A 19789-nucleotide genomic window follows, 5' to 3' on the forward strand; every position below is an offset into this window, starting at 1 on the left:
GAGGATAGCTGAGTAGTTGGAGGCATGAATGGGTGGGAGGCTGGATGAGCAATGAGAAAATGAATGAATACGCTGGTGTGTGGACTCATGGATGGATGAGAGATACTCGGATAGGTGGATGGATGGGTAGATGGATACATGGGAAGATGACTGGGTGGGAGGATAGGTGGATGGGTGTGCAGCAAAGTAGATGAATGAGTAGTTGGGGTTGATGAGTGAGTATGCACATGAATGATTACATGCGTGGAAGAGTCAATGGATGATTATCAAGTGTGTGAATAGATGGAATAGGTGAATGGTAGGATGGTCAAGAGGATGAATTAATAGATAGATGGAAGAGTAGATGCTCCTCAGGACACTAGTGAATGACCCCTAGATCTCCCAATTGTTTCTCTAAATCCTCACTCATTTTGCAAGGTCTGGCTCAAATTTTGGCTCTGCTACAGAAAGCTCTCCTTAAATAGTGGTTATGAGGATCTAAATAACCTTTCTTAGAACTCCTTCGGGCTATTCCATAGACTCTCCACTTGGTGTCCCGCATGTGATATGAACTCCCTCAGCCGTGGCACCTGGAAATCTTGCCTCTATCCAACCAGACCGGCTGCCGCAGGGGGTAAGAACTCACCGATGGGACCCGTCACAGTAAGACTATCCTAGTGCCAAGCACAGGACAAGGCCCACGACAGGCCCACGGCAAGGAGTGGCTGGTAGTTTGGGTGAGACAGCAGGACTTTTCTGGGGACGTTAGATCAGACCAGTCCTACAGTTTTCAACCTCTTCTAAAGCAGTAGTAAAAGAGTGGACGTTGAAGTGTGCAATGGGATGAAGTCAGGATGCGCTGGTGTGGTCAGAGCTCAAGGAATGATCCCCCGCAGGCCCGTCAACCTCCCTGTGCCTCGCCTGGTCCATTTGCAAAGGCAGATAGAGTCATGAACCACACCTCTAGCAGACCTGCCTCCAGCTGGGTTTCCTCAGAACAACATCTCTTCTCAGGTGCTGTCAAGGTCCACCCATCCAGACCTTGTGATGTCACTGTTATACTAACGGGCTCGAACCCTTGGCTCTACCGTGAGGCTCCAAGGCTAATCCACCTTTCACTACTACTCACTGCCAATTGATTCAAGGAATCCTTTGGAATTGGAACAAATGGGGGATGTGAATCCAGCACCCATTTTACAGATGGACAAATGGAAACCCAGAAGCATTTTGTACAGTATGTATTACTCTAAGGTCTGGGTATTGCAAGTGGGTTGCACTTGACTGCTTACCAAAATGCCAGCAGTTCAAACCCATCTAGCTGTGTTGTGGAAAGGAGTTCTGGTAAACCCCTTCTACAAAGATTATAGCCAAGAAAACCCTATGGGGTCCACATGAGTTGGAATCAAGTTAATGGCAGTGGGTTTACTAGCCCCCCACAGCAGTTAGAGGGAAACTATGTAGCCAGATCAAGAAAACCTGAGAGAAAGTGCTCTGGTCCAGCTCCATCACTACCTAGGCTTGCCCACCCCTTCCCCTAGCCAAGTTCTGAGTGCAGATGGCCATGTGGACTGGCCATCTGGCTCCAAGGGTCAGGGGCTACCTTCTTGGGGTCTGGAAGCTCAGTGTTGGATGGTGACGCCTTCTCCTTACACACCTCACAACATTGGTCTGATGCTAGCCAGTCTCCTCCTGTCTGGGTACACAGGAGAAAGATGGGCAATGATGTGAGGAGTTGGGGCTGCAGACAGAAGACTACTGCTCTGCCACCAGCTAATTTTGCTGGCCTCCTGGGCTACTTATGCACGCTTGGGATACTTGATTTATCAAAGCTGCTATGACCTCGCTGCCCTCCAGGAAACCCTTCCTGAGGGCTTGCTTTCTGTCTCTCGTTTGTTTTAAATATCTAAATGCTGTTTCTGCTGGTGCTTGGGGGCTATGTGTAAGAGCAGAAAGCCACCACCTTGGCTGGCAGGGTGACAGGGGAACGCTGTTGGGGGTATTTTTAGCCACTGTCCACAGCTCCTGCAGGGCTGTCTGTGCCTGGTTTCAGGGAATTATCTCACACCAAGGCAGGCAGCCACTTCCAAGCCCCACTCTGACCCCTGCCTGCATTCTTTCCTCCTTGTGAATCACTCACCAACCCTGTGGCCAGCGCAGGGGGGCTATGGTATTTGCGCAAGCACCTCCTCAGAAGCCCTTCCCTCCCTGCCTCCTCGCCTCTGCTGAGCCCCAGGCAGGGGACCCAGAAACAGCTTCAAGTGGGGGAGCCCTGGCACTCGTATCTGTGTTGCCTCAACGTCTGCCTTCCCCACCCTTCCTGATTTTTCATGAGTTGAGCCCTACCTGTGTGATGATTTCATGAACATTTATCTTTACTTCACTTTTTAATTTTTTTAATGTTTTAGCATCAATATATTTAGCCTTGGTCAAAGCAAGCCTATTTCACCAAACACTTGATTTGATATGTTAGTACTAGATTTCTAATATACCATAATAAACATATAACTAATAAAAGAAAAATATAGGTCCTTTTAGGTACTAATTCTAGAATCTTGCCACCACCAACCATAATTCAGGGGGCTAAGTTTTTCTTTTTAATCATTTTATTGGGGGCTCGTACAACTCTTATCACAATCCATGCATCCATCTATTGTGTCAAGCACATTTTTACATTTGTTGCCATCATCATTCTCAAAACATTTTCTTTCTACGTGAGCCCTTGGTATCAGCTCCTCATTTTTCCCCCTCCCTTCACCACCCTCCCTCTTTCATGAACCCTTGATACTTTATAAATTAATATTTTTTCATGTCTTAAACTGACCTATGTCTCCCTTCACCCACTTTTCTGTTGTCCATCCCCCTGGGAGGGGGTCATAGGTAGATCATTGTGATTGGTTCCTCCTATCTTCCCCTACCTTCCCGGTATGGCCATTCTCAATATTGGTCCTGAGGGGCTTATCTGTCCCGGATTCCCTGTGTTTCCAGCTCTTATCTGTACCCGTGTACATGCTCTGGTCTAGCCAGATTTGTAAGGTAGAATTAGGGTCATGATAGTGGGCGGGGGGGAGCATTAAGGAACTAGAGGAAAGTTGTATGTTTCACTGTGCTTCACTGCACCCTGACTGGCTCATCTCCTCCCAGAGACCTTTCTGTAAGGGGATGACCAGTTGCCTACAGATGGGCTTTGGGTCCCCAATCTGCACTCCCCCTCATTCACAATGATATGATTTTTTTGTTCTGGGTCTTTGATACCTGATACCTGAACTTATCGACCTCGTGATCACACAGGCTGGTGTGCTTCTTCCATGTGGACTTTGTTGCTTGACAAACTCACTATAGCTTACTGAAGTGAGGTAGGAGGAAGACTGCCTGGCCGGAAGAGTTAAACCTCATTAGTCCAAGAAATCAGTTAGCCAATCAGGCAGGGGAGGGGAAGGGTGAAACCATGGAGTGCTGAAATATTTCAGTACTGTTCTCTTCTCACTAAGCTTTTTTATTATTATTAGTGTTTGCTGTGAGAATTCTACTGACTATCCTTTCCTGAAACAATTTCTCTGTGAGAATCTAGGCAGTAGGCACCAGACTACTTGAGGAAATTAGCTTCCAAATGGAGGCAGAGTCTCAAGGTCCAAGATGGTCTCTTTCCCCAGCATTCTCTGCAGCTTCTGGCTCACGTCAACCCCTTTCCAACAGGCCACCTGCTCTCAGAGGCTGGAAGAACAATCCTCTCTCTGCACAAGATTTGGAAATGTACCCCTATGTCCCGTGATCTGAGCTCCTGGGACAGCCCCTGATGATCTTTCAGGGGGCTCAACCTCAGCTTGGAGACCCCTGCTGGGTCTCTGCACCTAGGCCAAGGCTGCCCACCCTCCCCTCTGAGAACAGGATGTGGGTGTCAGGAGGTAAAGGGGAGTGTGGGGGTTGGGTAGGGAGTGGCTTCAGGACTTGACTTCCTGAAGCCAGATCGGTTTACCACAGTCAGTTAGGCCAAGGACCGCACAGCTGTGAGTTATAAATGTCCCTGTTAGACCCTGCTCTGGTGGAGGCACCAGGGCCACACATCCGACCCGTGGCCTCCCTGCCAATGTCCCTCCTCTAGGAGACCCTCCACAGTGCCCTGTCCTGGCAACCTCTCCGAGATGCAGATGCAACAGAGGCTAAAAGCCTGCGTTCCTCTGTGGACTCCTCGGCCTTTTAGAGTTTGCGTTTCTAGCAACCCTGAGAGCTCCCCGGGGCAGGGCCAGCCTGTGGTCCCATCCAGCACTCACCCTGGAGCTAAGCACACAGTTTCCATGGCCTGAACATCACCTGTTTCACAGGGCCTCACCAGCTCTGGTGCCTGCCCACTGCAGGATACGGGTGATGTGTCTGAGGAGGCTTCGAGGAATTGACAGGGACATTCCATGATCTTTTTGCTCCCTTTTTCCATCAACTTTCTGAATACCCCGTGTATATGCATATCCACATATATGCCATATATAAGATCTGGTATGGATCATATTTAGAATGAGTGAAAACCACAATATACTCTCAGACCCTGGCCCCTGCTCCCCTTCTCCTGCGTCCCTTTCAGCAGTTAATGAAATGGTTACTCTGAGAGCCCCTGCCTGGCAGAACTACGCTGTTCCTCCCACCAAGAGCACTCCACGGCTTCCAACAATTTTCAGTCCTCATTAGGCTCTGCAGGAGAGGGACCCAGGTGCTCAAACTCGATGAGATCTACTAAATTCTTCTCTAATCATAGAAATAATAATGCCTAACACGAATGAGCCACTTCGAATGGTGGCATTCTGCATACTATGAGTACATTTCATTTCACCACTCCCCTGGGATAGGCGCTAGACCCATTTTAACTGCTAAGAAGGCATACCCAGAGATGTTAAGCAACCTACCTAAGGCCACACAGCTAGGAGAAGAAACGAAACCAGATTGCCTGGTATTAGTGCCCGGGCATGGCCTCCATTATTTCTGCTCACTACCATGGTGACTGGTGCTGTGGGAACTCCCCTGCCCTGAGAGGTGGGGCCAGTGCTAACCAAGGGCTTGTTCTAGGTCACAGCCCATTTGATCAGTCTTCTCTCATTGGTGTGGACCAATAGACTAAGTACAGACCATCATGTTCTTGGCCTGTCTGCCTGCGGCTCTCCTGGGTCATCGCCATTGACAAAAATGGGCACCACCTGGGTTTCTGGGGCTGAAGGGCCTAGGGATGAGCAGGGCCGACTTCAGGAAGAGACACCCGAGGGGTACGAGTGCCAAAGACTACACACCATGCTGTCCACCTGTGTCACCTGGAAAAGCTCACAAGCAAAAAACGGAATTCACTATCAGCAAGTTGATTCCAACTCATATCCCTCTACAGAACTGTTCCTGTGGGTATCCGAAACGGGAACTATTTACGGGAGTAGAAAGCTTCATGGTTTTCCTAGGGAGCTGCTGGATTTGAACTGCTGACCTTATGGTTGGCAACCCATTGAGTAACCAGATACTGCTGTCAGGGATCTTCTTCCTCATCTTCGAGTGGGATAAAACAGTTATCGAGAAGAGACTTTCCACATCAGAGTCACCCAGCAAGTATCTAAGGGGCCAACTTTGAAGCTCAAGTGAGGTCTGAACTAATCTTCTGGAGGGCAGGAGGGGAGCTGTCTCCTACAGCCAATCTGGTGCTGGGGAGGAGATGACCAGTGACAAGGGAGGGAGGAGGCAGTTGCCTTTTGGCCTCCTAGGAGCGGTGCCTTTGTTTTCCATCTGACCCTGGCCCCAGTAGCCTCCCAGGCTTCCCCTGATTGTGTGCAGGGTGAGAAAATGCTAGTGAATAGATTTCTGGCAGGGGCTGAAGGCTAGAGGGGAACATGGAGGGGTCCCTCACAGACACCCTGGAGGCCTGAAGGTTAGAAGCCCGGAGCCCAGAACCAGGCTCTAGATGGACTGCACTGGACGGTGCTCAGAGAGGCACTTCATACAGGGAACTCGCCAAATCCTCTCAGCGCTCTGTGGAACAAGCACAAGCATTCCACCTCACAGAGATGGAGACTCAAGAAAGCAGCAGCCAAGACCAGAACCCTCCTGGCCTGTCCACTCTGGGGTGCCAGGATTTCCCTGACCTCTGCTGCCCAGGCAACACTCGAGACTTGCAAAGGCTGTTCTTCTTTGCAGACTGAGGAGCCATGGTAAAAGAAGAACACCATGCCCACCATCACCGGGAGGCCCACAGACTGATTTGTCCATACTTGGTCAGTCCCCATGGGCAGTTTCTGCCTTTCCTGCACCAAGTCCCATTTACACTGCCTCCTAGAAGGGCAATGGACTCCTTCTGACCAGACTGGGTGGTGGTGGCCTGCAGGCCAGGTATTTCCAACCCTGGCCTCAGTTGCCTGGCCTTCTGCACTCCTACGCGTACCCTCAACCTCACTTACTAAGTGCTGTCAGCTACACATACGTTCCATCTCCATTGCTTCCTTATTCTTACTTAAGTCACTCTAAACCAATCACTTCCTTTTTACTTAGTTTCATCTAAAGCATGATTTCAACAAGCCCTGGGTGGTGGAGGGTGCTAAGTGCCTCGCTGCTCTTGTAAAGAAGGCAAAGTCACCAGTTCCTCCCAGGGTGAAACACGAGGCTGTCTGCTCCCCTTTACAGTCCAGAAACCCTAAGTGGTTCCACTCCACCCTCCAGGATCACTCGGGGGGAGTGTGGACTCCTTGGCAGCGGCTAGGTGTGTTAATGGGGGTTAAGCGAAATATTGCTGGGACATCAGTGCTTTCGTGTGTTCATTCTCTTCTCTAATTCCAGGTGCAGGGCTCAGACAGGACAAATCCTGGGGAGGCCTGGGTCCTAGCAGAGAGGACAGGGAAGGGAAGACAGACAGAGAGGGGGAAGCGGACGGGGAGATGTGTAAAAGGAAAGCGAGGGGAAGTGAGGGCAGGGGAAAGTAGAGGTGAAGGAAAAGAGATGGCGGAAAGACAGGCTAGGGCAAGGGCATCTTGGTGAGTGTCAAAGGAGAGGGAGGGGCCGTGGGGGCAGGCAGGAGGGTCTTTGAAGGGTACACAGAGGGTCTGGTTCGACCCCTGGACTCACTTCCATAGCCAGTCAACCCCTTTCCTCCATCAGGGTTAAAATTTGGCTTAGCTCTTTCTCCCGCAGAGCGAGGGCGAGAGCCCAGGAAACATCCTCTGGTGACAGCATGAAGAACAGGGTGAGCACTAGAAGGGAGTCCAAGCAGCTGGGTCAAGACCCATCTCAGTCACTTACTGGGAAATAGCGGATACCCTAATGGTTCTCCTAGCACTGCAGGATAAGACCCCAGCCACACTGACATTCAGCAGTGCCCGGTGCACTTCCGCCAAGCCCTGACTGGACCTCCCTTGGACGCTTCCTCTCACACCTGATGGAGGACTTCTAGGGGTATCGGGGTATAAAGGGGAGACAGGGCTGTACTGTGTGACAGCTATAAAATTAGATAATCAGCTAATCACTAGGAAATTAGCATCCCATCTTTACATAGAACAAATATAGTATTTACGTAAAAGTTGTTAGGAGTTTCTCTCTTTTTAATTAGCAGAAATAAATGCAAAATGAATGGTAATTAGGCAGCTGATGGATTCGGTAGTACAATTATGCCTGCAGCAGTGCCCCAGTCCTTAAGCACTGAGCGCTCCCAGGAATCAGAGGAGCCTATTTATATAATTTATGTATCAAACAAAGTTAGCAGGCGCAGAGGGGCGAGGCCTGGGCATGCTGGGGGTGGGCTCTTGGCTGTAGTACCCAAGGGGTGGGTTGGGGGCTGTGTGTAGCTCTGGATCCACCAAGGCCCCCGCATGTCTATTTTAGGCCTGACACTGGTGTTGGGGCAAGCCTGACATGTGTTGCCTGGGGACAGTCTTCCTGGCAGAAAGAGGTTGAAAGCAGCTGTTTGTCCACTCCTGTCTGTCTGTCTCTTTCCCTTTCCTAGCCCCACCTCTCCCTTCTTCATTAGTCTGCTTTCTTCACTAAGCACTTCTCTGTCCTGCATCCTGAGCCCTAGGGAGGAGGTGGGTCCTCCAGGAAGTCAAGCTAAATCAGATCCAAGAGCAGTTTGCTCAAACACAGTGGGACTGCGTTCTACAGCGGTGACCGTACTGAGGCAGAGTCTAGAGAGGGAGCAGCTGGGAGGAAGACACACAAATAGGGCTCTGAAGGATAGGTAGGAGTTTGCTGAGAAGGTGGGAGGCATCAAAAAACATGCCACAAAGGGAGGGAGGTAGGGTCATGTGACTGTAGGAGTGTACAGCAAGGGTGCCAAGGCTGGAGAAGCAAGCAGGGCCTTACAGTGCTGGGTCTAGCTTATGGTCTGATTCGAACCCTGGACTCGCCTCCATAGCCAGCCAAAGGTAAAGGTTTAGACTTGATCTAGAAACTGGAAAGATTTCTATAGAGGCACTAGGGAAGCCCCTTCCCACAGTTATTTTCTGACTGCTCCCTCCCTTCCCCCCACCCCTCCAAAGCCTGGGAAAGGTCTCAACAGACAGTCCATTAGAGGCAGCTGGTCAAGGGAATGGTGCAAGAGGCAGCTAACCTGGTAAGAGGGCAGGAGGTTTGGGAGTGGGGGAGTGGTGGTGTGCGTGTGTTCAGGGGAGGGGTGCTTGTTCCTTGGATGAAGGAAAGGGGCACACACTGGGCCCCTCATAGATCTCCAGAGTAAAAGGCCTGTCTTCCCACAAACAGAAACCCCTGCTCTGCCCCCCTTCCCAATCCTTCTAGCCAGGTCGGCGTGAGGGGGGCAGGGGGGTGGGTGGTGGATCAGGAGAGCACTCACCTTAAAATCCTGCCCTCTCTGACCCACACTCAAACCCCAATGCTGACCCTGCCTTCTGGGGTGACCTTGAAGAACCGCTCCTCTATCTATAGATACATATTCTACCTCCAAGGCCAAGGTTTGCACTCAAACCAGGGAGAGGTAACAGATTTAGCTCATAGGCCTATTCCAGGTCCTGTAGGGTTATGGACTTGAGGTTCCTCTCCAGTTTGCTGAAGTCCCTTCCACTCCCTCCCACCCTTCCCCAGTCTGGGGCGAGAGTGCGGGCTTTCTGTCCAGTTGCAGGCAGCTGAATAGAGGCGTCAGGGTGAGGACTGGCTAGGCCCTTCCAGCAGATAACCTGGGACCCTGGGTTCCAAGGGCCATAGTGGGTGAAGAACTGGCAAAGAGGCTGTGTGAGAAAGGTGTCCCAGCCCTGGTCCTTGCAGGAGCCCTGGGCCAGGAGCCCCTCTGGGCCGAAACAAGACGAAAGATGTGCACACAGCTATTGTGGAGAAGTGATTTTTTTCCTGGTCTGTGTTTCCTTTAAAATGGGAACCATCACACCTGTCCACCCATATCCTGAAGTAACTACAAAGAACCCAGAAGCGTGCGTGCAGAGCAGCGACCTACAATCTGTAGAGTTGTTTAGCCATAAAGCTGAACGTCAGCCAGACCAAAGGAGCTCACAAAAGGGAGTTCTTCCCTTTCTAGCAGGGGCACGATGTAAACTCAAGAACCTGCCCTTTAAAATAAAAGAAGCAAGCATAGGTAACAGCGCACAAGAGCCCAGGACCCAATGGCCCTGTCCTTTGGGCATGTGTCTGTCTCAAAACAGTGCCTGGGAGCCGTCACTCTCAGGCGCATGCTCTGAGCTTGTGGGAGAAGACAGAGATCACACTGCACCACTTGGCAGTCCTGTTAAGTTTTGCTGCTGCCTTTGGCCAAAATCAATACAGATGTGCACTGGGACTGTTTCGCCAGAACAAGGGGCCGGGTCCCTCATGGTGACCGCCCTCCTCCTGGAGGGGACCCAGGGTCTCTCTTCATCATGCAGCCTCAGCTCCAGGCAGTGGCTAAAAGGTGGGGGTTGGGGCATGAACGCCGGAGGGAGTACAGGAGGGATGCTCTAAGCACCTCTCCAAGGACCGGCCTGGTGCCATTCATCAACTGGTTTTCAGGGCTGTGAAAAATCAATGGCATTTGTGCTGCAAACTCATCATTAGGACAGGAGAAACTCTGCAAAGGCATTGATTTGTTTAAATATAATAACAATTTAACAGAGACTGGGGTGGGGGAGGAGCCCAGCAAACAACACACCACACAGAGCTCAGAGACAGGAGATGAGCCGGCCGTTGACTCCCTTCCACCAAGTCTTCCACGCCTGCTACGGAGGAGGCCTGTGTGGGCTCGAGCTCCTGGCCCCTCCAGCCCACCGCCCTTGCCTCGCACATAGCAGGCAACTCGGGCCTGGGTTCAGAAATGCAGCCTTGTGCAAGGGCCTGAAGCCTGCTGGCTGGTCTGGAGGTGACTTTGGCCTGGTGATTATCCATTCAACGCACCACACTTTTATCAGGCACCTACTGTGCACCAGGCACTGTGTGGGGCCACAGGAGGACCAGTAATAAACCCCAGCCCAGCACCAAAGGTATTCCTGGGGTTGTGGTGGGCAATGCAGATGTATTGGGGTCAGCCTGAGGTCAGGAAGGGCTGGGCTTCGAGGGTCAGCTCCTAGGAGGCAGTGCTTGCATCCTAGAAGGGTCGCTAAGGGGATGGCAATAGAAGGTGCCCTTCAAAGAACCGCCGCCACCCGTTTGGAAGACAGAGCCCTTGTCTCAGAAACACAGCACTAGCTTGCCCTAATGGTGAGGATGACTGAGCACAGCACACTTTATTGATCCTTAAAATGTTCCCCACACGTGGAAACACTTTCCACATATCACTTCGTTCGATCCAGTCATGCTACGAATGAGGGAGCACTATTACCCATGCTTTACAAACGATATGACTAAGGATCAGAGAGGTTAAAGAACATTCCCAAAGTCACACAGTAAGTGAGAAAGCTAGATTCAGAACCCCGCCTGATGCCCCCATGCCTGTGCACCTCACTATTAGACCCTCCCACTTTCATCAAGGCCTGGTCCCAGTGGGAACTGGGATCAAGGCACTTTTGACCCATCTGGAGCGGGGACGGGACACAAGACATATTAGGTAACTTCACAGTGGGAGTGGAGGGGGAGGAGGGTGGCATGGGGAGCTGGCTGTGTGTCCAGGCTGTCATTCTGGCCCCAGACTCTACTGCCAGTGTGGCCCTGCATCCTGGGGGAAGCTGGGGCATCAGGCCTGGCGCTTGGGGCTCAGATCCCCCTCACATTTCCCCTTCCAGTCTCCCTCAAATGGATAGGGTCTTGAGCAAGGGAAAAGGGGTGGCCGTGTGCCAGAAAGACCTGTTGAGGGGAGGAAGCCATGGCCATTCAGGGAGAGTGGGCCCAGATGGGCTGGGCTTTCAGAGTCTGAGAATGGGAGGGCTCAAGAAGGGACTGAATACGAGCATTGGCACTTGGGAGACAGCAAAGGCAGTGTGTACAGCGTGAAGGGTTCAGTACTTTAGTGGCAGGAGGCAAAGGCAGGAGATGGTGAGGGCTGAAAGCCAGCAAGAGGTGGGGAGGTGAGAGGGACACAGATCCAGAGAGGGTCAAGGGGGTTTAACTGACCATAGGACAATAGGTGAGGGAGAAAGGGAGCATCAAGGACAGCCCAGGTGCCTCCCCCAGCCCTTTGGGGGCTTGGAGGCCCAGTTTTGCTGGTCCAGCAGCTGCCTGCATCAATATTCATTGACCCAGGACCCCAAGGAGGACTGGCCCTCCCTCTAGGAAGCCAGGGCGCGCTGCTGCCTGGCCTGGGGGAGGGCACTGCCGGTGGGCTGGCAGCCACTTACTCACACAGTCCCTCTGTTGACCTTTCTCCTTTGTCAGCAGTATACCCCATCAATGTGCCGAAAGGGCCACTGCTCTCTGGGCTGGCTGTCTGGCCCAGGACTGGGAGCAGAGGCTCACTCAGCAATCCCCCTTTCAAGGAAGCCTGTCCCAGAAGGTCTCTAGAATCCCCGAGTCAGAGACCTGGTGAGGGGCAGCTGGAGGACCTGAAGGTTCTCTGCAAGTACAGCCCTGAGACCTGAGGGGAGTGGAGGAGGGAGATGGGAGCTAGGCCTTGGGGGATGGGCAGGAATGACCTAGCCAGAGAAGGGGACTTATAAGGGGAAGAAAGGGTACTAAACCCAGAGCGTGCTGGCAAATCAAAGTCAAGGAGGAGACACAGTGGGGTCAGGAGTGGGGCTGATGGATTCACACAGGGCTTGGCTGGCCAGTGTCCTGGATTGCCAGGAACCGTGAGGTTTCTGGAATGTGAACTTTTAGTGCTAACAGTTTGACAGTGGCAGGCACATCAGGCTGGCTAGTCACCCCAGTGAGGCCGAATTTTAATTCAGTCTTACTACGTTCAGACTGTGAGTGACCTTTCTATGCCTTAGTTTTCTCATCTGGAACACAGTTGCTGGTGAAAGACTGCCAGGAGGGTTACATTAGACCTTGCATTAAGTATTACATTAGGTAGCAGCTGTAAAGTGCTCACCACAGCATATGATGCTCATCATTCAGCAAACAGCAGGGAAGTCTGCTACTTTTGCTACCTACCCACTTCCATGATGAGCTCTGGTGGGGCAATGGGCTACACATTGAGCTGCACTAACTACGTCAGCAGACTGAACCAACCAACCACTCCTTGGGAGAAAGATGGGGCTGTCTACACCTGCAGAGAGCGACAGTCTTGGAAAAAGAATTGGGTGGTTCTACCCTGCCCTGTGGTGTCAATATTAGTTGGGATCGACTCAATGGTGCTGAGTTGAGACCACGACGAGGACCATTGACAAACACGCACGGGCTGCACCCTATGCAAGCCACTGTGCAGAAAAATCCCAACACCACCATGGGCTTACGGATGTTATTAATTCACTTCTCCCTTTAAGCCGAGGAAACTAGAGCCAAGAGAGGTTCAGGCCCCGGTCCCGGCTCCCACCTCTAGCAAGTGCACAGCCTGGAGAACCACTTTTATTTCTACTGGGCCGACCCCAAACTCCAACGCCAGGATTCCAGTCCGTTTGAACCAGAACAAGGCCTGGACAAGCAGGCACTCTGGGGGGGAAAAGGAAGGAGCTAGGCCCCACCATTTTCAGGAGGTCCTTAGCCAGGAGCAGCCCCTTCTACTCCAAAGACATCAATCAAATATATTAGGCTCCCCAGTGTCTGATTCCAAAGCAAGATAAAGGAAATTGCCAAGAAGTCAATTAAGCTGAGCTTGCCTGTTGGGGCACTTTCTGCTCACTACCTCATTTACATTCATGTAACACCGCATTGGGTCAGAGTATGATGCCCATTTTAGAGATGAGAAAAGACAGGCCCAGAATATTGGCTATGGTCTCACAGCTGAACGCAAACTACTCGTCCAGCACTGAAATCAGAGCTCATCTTGGTTGAGCGTGTGATGGAATGGACGATGTGAGGCAGAGGGTCAGTGTCCACCTGCATGTCTGGCACAACACTAGAGAGCTCGGTGGCGACCTCACCCCCCTCGCAGCGTCCAGGTAACCCAATGGGCTGGGTAGTCAGTATGGCAAGAACCTGCGACGGAGGCGAAAAGATACAGTCCCAGAAGCGTAGTAGGCAATGTCACTGCAGGCCTGCCTCTTACCAAGTCCTCAAAACAAGAACTGAATGCCGGGACAGCATTAGCTTCCAGTGCACAGGGAAAGATCAGTGTGGTGAACAGCCAGGCCCTGGCTGGGCAGGGGCCCTGGGAAGCTGGGCCTGGGTATTTTTAACATCCCGATTCAAGAGAGAGGAGGAGGTCCTCACCCACACCAGGTCAATGTCAGCACCACGAGCTGACACAGTCCATTAGAGCAGCTGAAGCCCTGAGGGAGACACGGACTCAGGGCCTCCCTCCCTCCTGCTAGTTCCCTCGGTCTTCAGCAGGCACTCAGCCCGAGGGCCTTCCCCCCACCTCTTCCCAAGCCCGACGCCAACCCTCCCTACATCTTGGCCCTGAACCGAAAACACTAATTTTATTTAAAAAGACGTTTTGACCTCCAGTCTAGAATCCTGGCATTAAGTCCTGGCTTGGTTGTGTAGCCTTGACCAAATCTTGTGCCTTCTTGGACTCTGGTCTTCCCTTTGGAAAGTGTGCTCTCTGGATCCCACTTGCATAGTATGGGGGACGGGTGGCAGGGGTGATGAAGAGCCTTTGAGACTAAGGAGGCTTCTCCTCTGGGGGTGAGATGGCTGCTATGTTATTCCAGGAAAGAAGCCTGGGCTTCTGGAGTCAGAACCCAGGCCAGCCCATGCGGATGGGTCTGAGCTGGCTGCTGGCTAACTTCTAGGACAGTGGTTCTCAACCTTCCTAATGCTGCGATCCTTTAATACAGTTCCTCATGTTGTGGTGACCCCCCCAACCCTAAAATTATTTCCGTTGCCACTTCATAACTGTCATTTTGCTACTGTTATGGATCGGGCGACCCCTGTAAAAGGGTCGTTCAACCCCCAAAGGGGTCGCCATCCTCGAGAACCACTGCTCTAGGGGGTTGTGGAGCCTCGATACTCAAGACAAGAGACTCATGATTGTCCTTCCGTTGACAGCAGTGGGTGAGGGTGCGGCAGCTAAGGTCAGTGGAGACTAAGCAAATCCCTACTGGGCTGGGTCAGTGGCCAAGGAGGGCTGCAGAGAGAAGGGACCAGGCACCCAAAGTCTCTCGGCAGATCACTAGCCTGGCTCTGTGCAGGGCTCAAAGTGGACACTGCCTTGGGGAAGACTCCATATACCACCTCCTTCGGCCAGCAAGAGGAAGGCCATCTCTTGGCCAGCCCTCTGAGCTCTCAGAATGTAGGTCTACCAGGAGAGAGGAAATCCTTAGCACCTACGTAGAGCGGGTCTACTCTCCACCCTCCTGTGCTGGTGAGTCCCCAGGAGTTTCAGGAAACTCTCCTAGCTAAAGGGGAGCCCTCGTTCTAGTAGCTGCTTCTAAGCCATAGGGGAGCCTTATCCGTCCCTCAGTCTCCTGGTACTGTTGATGCTGTCCTCAAAGGGAGACCCTTCCGTGAAAGCATTGCCCTGCTGTGACCCCCAGGTGCCCAATGCTCAGCGACCCACGGTGACTGAGGCACAGAAGTAGCCGGCAAACTTCCTTCTCCTGCCATCTGGCCTCCAGGGGGCATTTCCAGCCTCATTTCACTCACTGTCCAGCTTGCTCGGCCCCTAAACTGCCTTGGTTCCTCACACTAGCTGTCTCTGGTTGGGGATGCTTTCTGTTTTCAAAGTCTTTTTTTTTTTTCCTCCAGAGGGGAGCCCCACTACGTTCAGGAAGCTTTCACCAACCTTCAACTCCCTCGGAGTTCCTAAAGGCCCAGCAGCCCCCAGTGCTCAGTCAATGGGGCCCACCAGAGAACAGGTAGTCCCTGGTTTCTCAAATTCACTGTTCCCCTCCTTAGCCCCTTGCACTGTGTTCCTTTGCCAACCCCGCCCTGACTCTAAGCCTGCTGGCTGGCCCTGACCTCTGGGCCAGCAATCCCTGGGCTTCACTTGGCTCTCTTGGTAAACAGATGGGAGGAGGAGTAGAAATGGCAGCAGCCTTAGCAGGGGCCATGACTAATCCAGTAAAGATGCCACTTTGCAGTGACCCCACCCAGGAAGGTCAGGGAGGCTTTGGGCACGGAGACAGTGGGCATGAATGTGCTTGCCCTCCACCGCGTGTGCAGCTCTTGGACCAGAGGGTGAGACTGTAGCAAACTGCAGCAGGAGGGAGCTAGTGCAGGGGGAGCAAACACCCCAGGAGTCCTTCCAACACAGTTGATGCAGATCCTGGCTTGTCTTTGGAGAGCTCTGTTGGGGGTCAAGGTCAGGGGTCCCTGGGTATACATGTTGTCACACACACTCCCAGTTGGTGTGGCACTCACCAGATGCTAGGAGAGCCTGAAGGGGAGGCCACACCCGCTCACTACCCCTTGGAAAGGATGACACCTGCCTAGCCCACTAGCCTGTCACTCATATCTGTCAGGATGATGGTGGGTGACCCTCTGCATCAGACAGGGCTAGTGTCTGGGCCTCTCTGTCCCCAGAATATCACTGAAGAGGGCCATGCATCTTACCCTGGGGTAGGCTTGCCACCCCCAGCTTCATATACCAACATGACTGGAAGACTGGTCCCATCTGTCTCTGCTCCCTTCTGAGGAGTTTGAGACTCTAGCTGTACAGCACACCCACCAGCTCACCCCTCCAGGACTTTCTGAAGGAGCTGCTACTGCTCAACAGTACCTTTGAGCTCCCCATTCCCTGCAGGGGCAATACCAAAAGGTGGCCAAGCCATCAAAGAGTTACTCAATTCCTGCTTCCAGCTGTGGCCAAATGTATCCTCCCTCCAGATAGTCTACCCTGACCCCACCCACTTAGTCACGCACAGTCCTCATTCCTCTCAGATGGAACCCGCACACCTTCCCCTTCCTCCAGACAGTCCTCCCTGCTGCTTCCTCCAGCCTTAGGGAAGAGCGGCTTCGTACCTTTGTACCCACCCATCAAGTGCTGCACTAGGACATCTGTGACCTCAGCACAGACCTGGGGCTGTGCTCCCACCAGGTCTGCAAGTGCTGTCATACTTGGATATACTAAGTGCCCAGCATGGTGCTGGAGCTCAGTAAACACTCAGCCCACTTCTGCTGTGGAGTGACTAGTGGGGGTAAATATACATATTGTCAGACAATGCTAGAAGCCTGCCTACATGATAGCTCTGTGACCCTGGGTGAGCTTCTCCACCTCTCTGTGCCTTGTATTTACTTATTTTGCATAATGGGCATAATTCTAGCTTCACTGGACTATTGAGGTTCTGGAAGAAAGTGCAAGTTGTGACCCCTGGCTTGTCCCAATCCTTTCATTATACAGACAGTGGCTGAGAGAGAGGCAGTGCCTTGTCCAAATTCACTCAGCAGAGCCCGGAGCAGGGCTGGGACTCACTGGACCAGCTAGAATAGCATCAGCCCTGCTGGCACGGGGGATGAACAGTAGGCTGCAGACTCTTTTCAGCTCCAGGCTGGAGCGGGGGCTGCAGGGTCAGGGCAGGATGCAGACACTGGGATGGAAGGGCTTGGGCTGCAGGCAGCACATTCTGGGTGGCAGGAGGGAGGCATGCATTCTCAGCTGGCTCTGAGCACTGACAGACACACCACATGGGGATCCTGGAACCCCAGCTCTGCCTGCTGTGCGCTGGCTTGGTATGCAAGGTCTTTGCAGCCAGTTCCATGTGCACCTAGCCCTGTGGGACCCTGGATATCTCAGACAAACGGACTGCTGGTGTTTAAGTACTCTCCTACCAACCCAAAGGCCAGCAATTCAAATCCACCCACCACTCTGTCGGACAGTGATTGAAGAAGACCTGTGGGGTCATTTGACTCCATGGAATGGGGTCACGACGCACTGGGATTGACCATCTGGTGGAAAAGCTGTCACCTCAAGCTAACAGAACCACTTTCCTTGACCTCGGTGGTCACACAGATGTTGGTGCTGGGAGACCCTGGCTGCTCTGAGATGTGTGGCATCATGCCTGCCCACCTCCACCCCAAGCCTATGAGGCTCATGGAGCGAAGAGAACGTGACCAAGGTTGTCCAGATGTCAAGTAACAAGTGGAGCTTACACACGAACACACCCCAAGATTGCGTCACTCTTATTTTTGAAGGGTGCTCACTGCCTGGGAATCCTTAGTACATTATCAACCAGGGGCCCCACATTGTCATGTTGCACTGGGCCCTGTAAATTACATAGTTGGTACTGACACTAGAATATTCTGACTTGGGCAGTATTAGGAAGGTGGGTCAGTGGATGAAGGTTCACGTCTCTGGGGCTTTGTTTGAGTTACACCCTCAGCCTGGCCTTCCTTTCCTTCCTCATGGGCCAGGCAACTCCAAAGCCCAGTTTAAGTTCATGCCCTGAAGATCCTCGCCAGATTTCTGCCCTACCCAAGAGGTAGGACGAGGGATGCAGACCTTGCTCTAAGTAAGATTCACACCCCAAGGAGGCAGAAACCCAGGTCCAGTGTTGTGGCTGCACACTCCTCCTAGGGGCTTGCTAAATGCAGGTGCAAACAATGCTTACTTCCCCGGGGCTCCCAAGCAACCCCAGCACTTCCTGATGTTCAAGTTGCCTGGGGACCTATCCAAAGGACATTTGATAAAGCAGTCCCTGACAAGGAAGTGCCTAGATTGTATCCTGACAGTAATCCCCCGAAGATAACCCATACTTTAACTTGCAAGGAAATGTAGGTTCCTCGGCCTGGATCAGAGGTAAAGCAAGAGTGTCTTTGGGAACTCCATGCAACTTGCAGGGACCTTCCTGGGGAGGGAAGGACAAAGGGGGGCAAAACACAAAACCCACTGCCATTGAGTCAATGCTGACTCACAGCAACTCTACAGGACAGAGTAGAACTGGCCGTGGGGTTACCAAAGCCGTACTCTTTTTGGAAATAGCTTCATCTTTTGCCCAGGAAGTGGCTGATGAGTTTAAAATGCCAACCTCTCAGCAGCCTGATGCTACAAAGAAGAAAGGAAGGGAAGAAAGAGGAGGAGGAGGATGTCTTGAATCTAGGGTGCAGTGTGGTCACTCAAGATCCAGTTCTGGCTCTGCCACTTCCTGGCTGTTGGTCCATCTGCTTCCATACCAGAGCAGAGGATGGAGAAGTCTCTCGCTCTGCAGCCCAAGCCCAGGGGGGGTCTGGACATGAGAAGTGTTCTGTATAAGCTCCAAAACAGAACTGGGGAGGCAGCGAGCGAGAGACACTTATTTGGCCAACATACCCCCTCTACTAGAAGGAGCTCTGGATTCCACCTTAGAAGGAAGGAAGAAGGGAAACTGGAAAAGAAGCCCCAGTGTGGGCACATCTGTTCCTGATCCAGACCCTCAACCAGCACCACCCACCAGCCAGACCCCATTCTCCTGTCTGCCCAGCATCAGCAGCCCCACCCGCAGGGCTGGGGGCCAGCCCACCCAACTCACCTGCTGAAGTCCTCTGCCAAAGGACCAGGACCAGGACCGGACACTTCTGAGAGTCTCAGGGAGAAGAAGCCTCAGGTGTGAAGGAGGCAGAGGCTCCAGCAGCCCCACTATGTCCCTGCACAGCTGCAGTGTTTCCTGAGAGAGAAAAGAACAAGAGCTCCAAATCCTGAACCTGAGGAGGCCCCAGCCACCAACCTTCTCTCCTCCCTCCCCCAACCACAGCCCTACCCACTAAGAGAGCAGACCTGGCCCACCCCAGAGGAGCCACCTAGCTCAGCCCTTCAATGAGGCTAAAGCTCATACGTGAGGCCTGAAATCACAGCAGCACAGTTGTCAGTCCCTTCCCAGCATGCACCAGAGTTATGTACTAGAATGTTCACAATAGTACTATTCATTTCAAAAAAAAAAAAAGCAAAACAAACCCACTGCCATTGAGTTAATTCTGCCTCACAGCGACTCCGCCCGATAGGATAGAGTTTAAGACATGGCGAGTATAATCTTCTCTTTTGATTTTCTAACTCTAGATCTTGGCATATTTTATTATAACATTTGACTTTGTCTTTTCAAGCTGCCCTTTGAAATTTTCTGTTCAGCTCTATGACTTCTTCATTTCTTCCATTTGCCTTAGCTACTTACTCTACAATTACGAGCAAGTTTCAGTCTCTTCTGACACCCACTTTGATCGTTTCTTTCTTTCTTTCCTTGTCTTTTTAATGATGTATTTGTTTCTCTGTGTATGATGTTCATTTTTTAAAATCATTTCATTAGGGGCTCATACAACTCTTATCACAATCCATACACATCAATTGTGTAAAGTGCATTTGTACATTCATTGCCCTCATCATTCTCAAAACATTTGCTCTCTACTTAAGCCCCCGGCATCAGCTCCTCATTTTCCCCCTCCCTTCCTCCTTCCCCCTCCCTCATGAACCCTTGATAATTTATTATTT

The 19789-nt window shown here is 52.0% G+C and overlaps 1 protein-coding gene across 4 annotated transcripts in view; it reads right to left on the reverse strand.

The window, feature by feature from the left end:
- ZMIZ1 (zinc finger MIZ-type containing 1) overlaps window positions 1-19789 on the reverse strand; it is a 256585-nt gene that overhangs the window by 183677 nt on the left and 53119 nt on the right. For all 4 annotated transcript variants that reach the window (XM_045283537.1, XM_004715301.2, XM_045283536.1 and 1 more), the window contains exon 2: window positions 18840-18974. The gene's annotated coding sequence lies outside the window, so the exon portion shown is untranslated. The remainder of the gene's footprint in view (window positions 1-18839; window positions 18975-19789) is intronic.

Source organism: Echinops telfairi, unplaced genomic scaffold (genome assembly GCF_000313985.2).
Source record: "Echinops telfairi isolate 266 unplaced genomic scaffold, ASM31398v2 ScPeMD7_7462;HRSCAF=8500, whole genome shotgun sequence".
NCBI classification, from domain to species: Eukaryota; Metazoa; Chordata; class Mammalia; order Afrosoricida; family Tenrecidae; genus Echinops; species Echinops telfairi.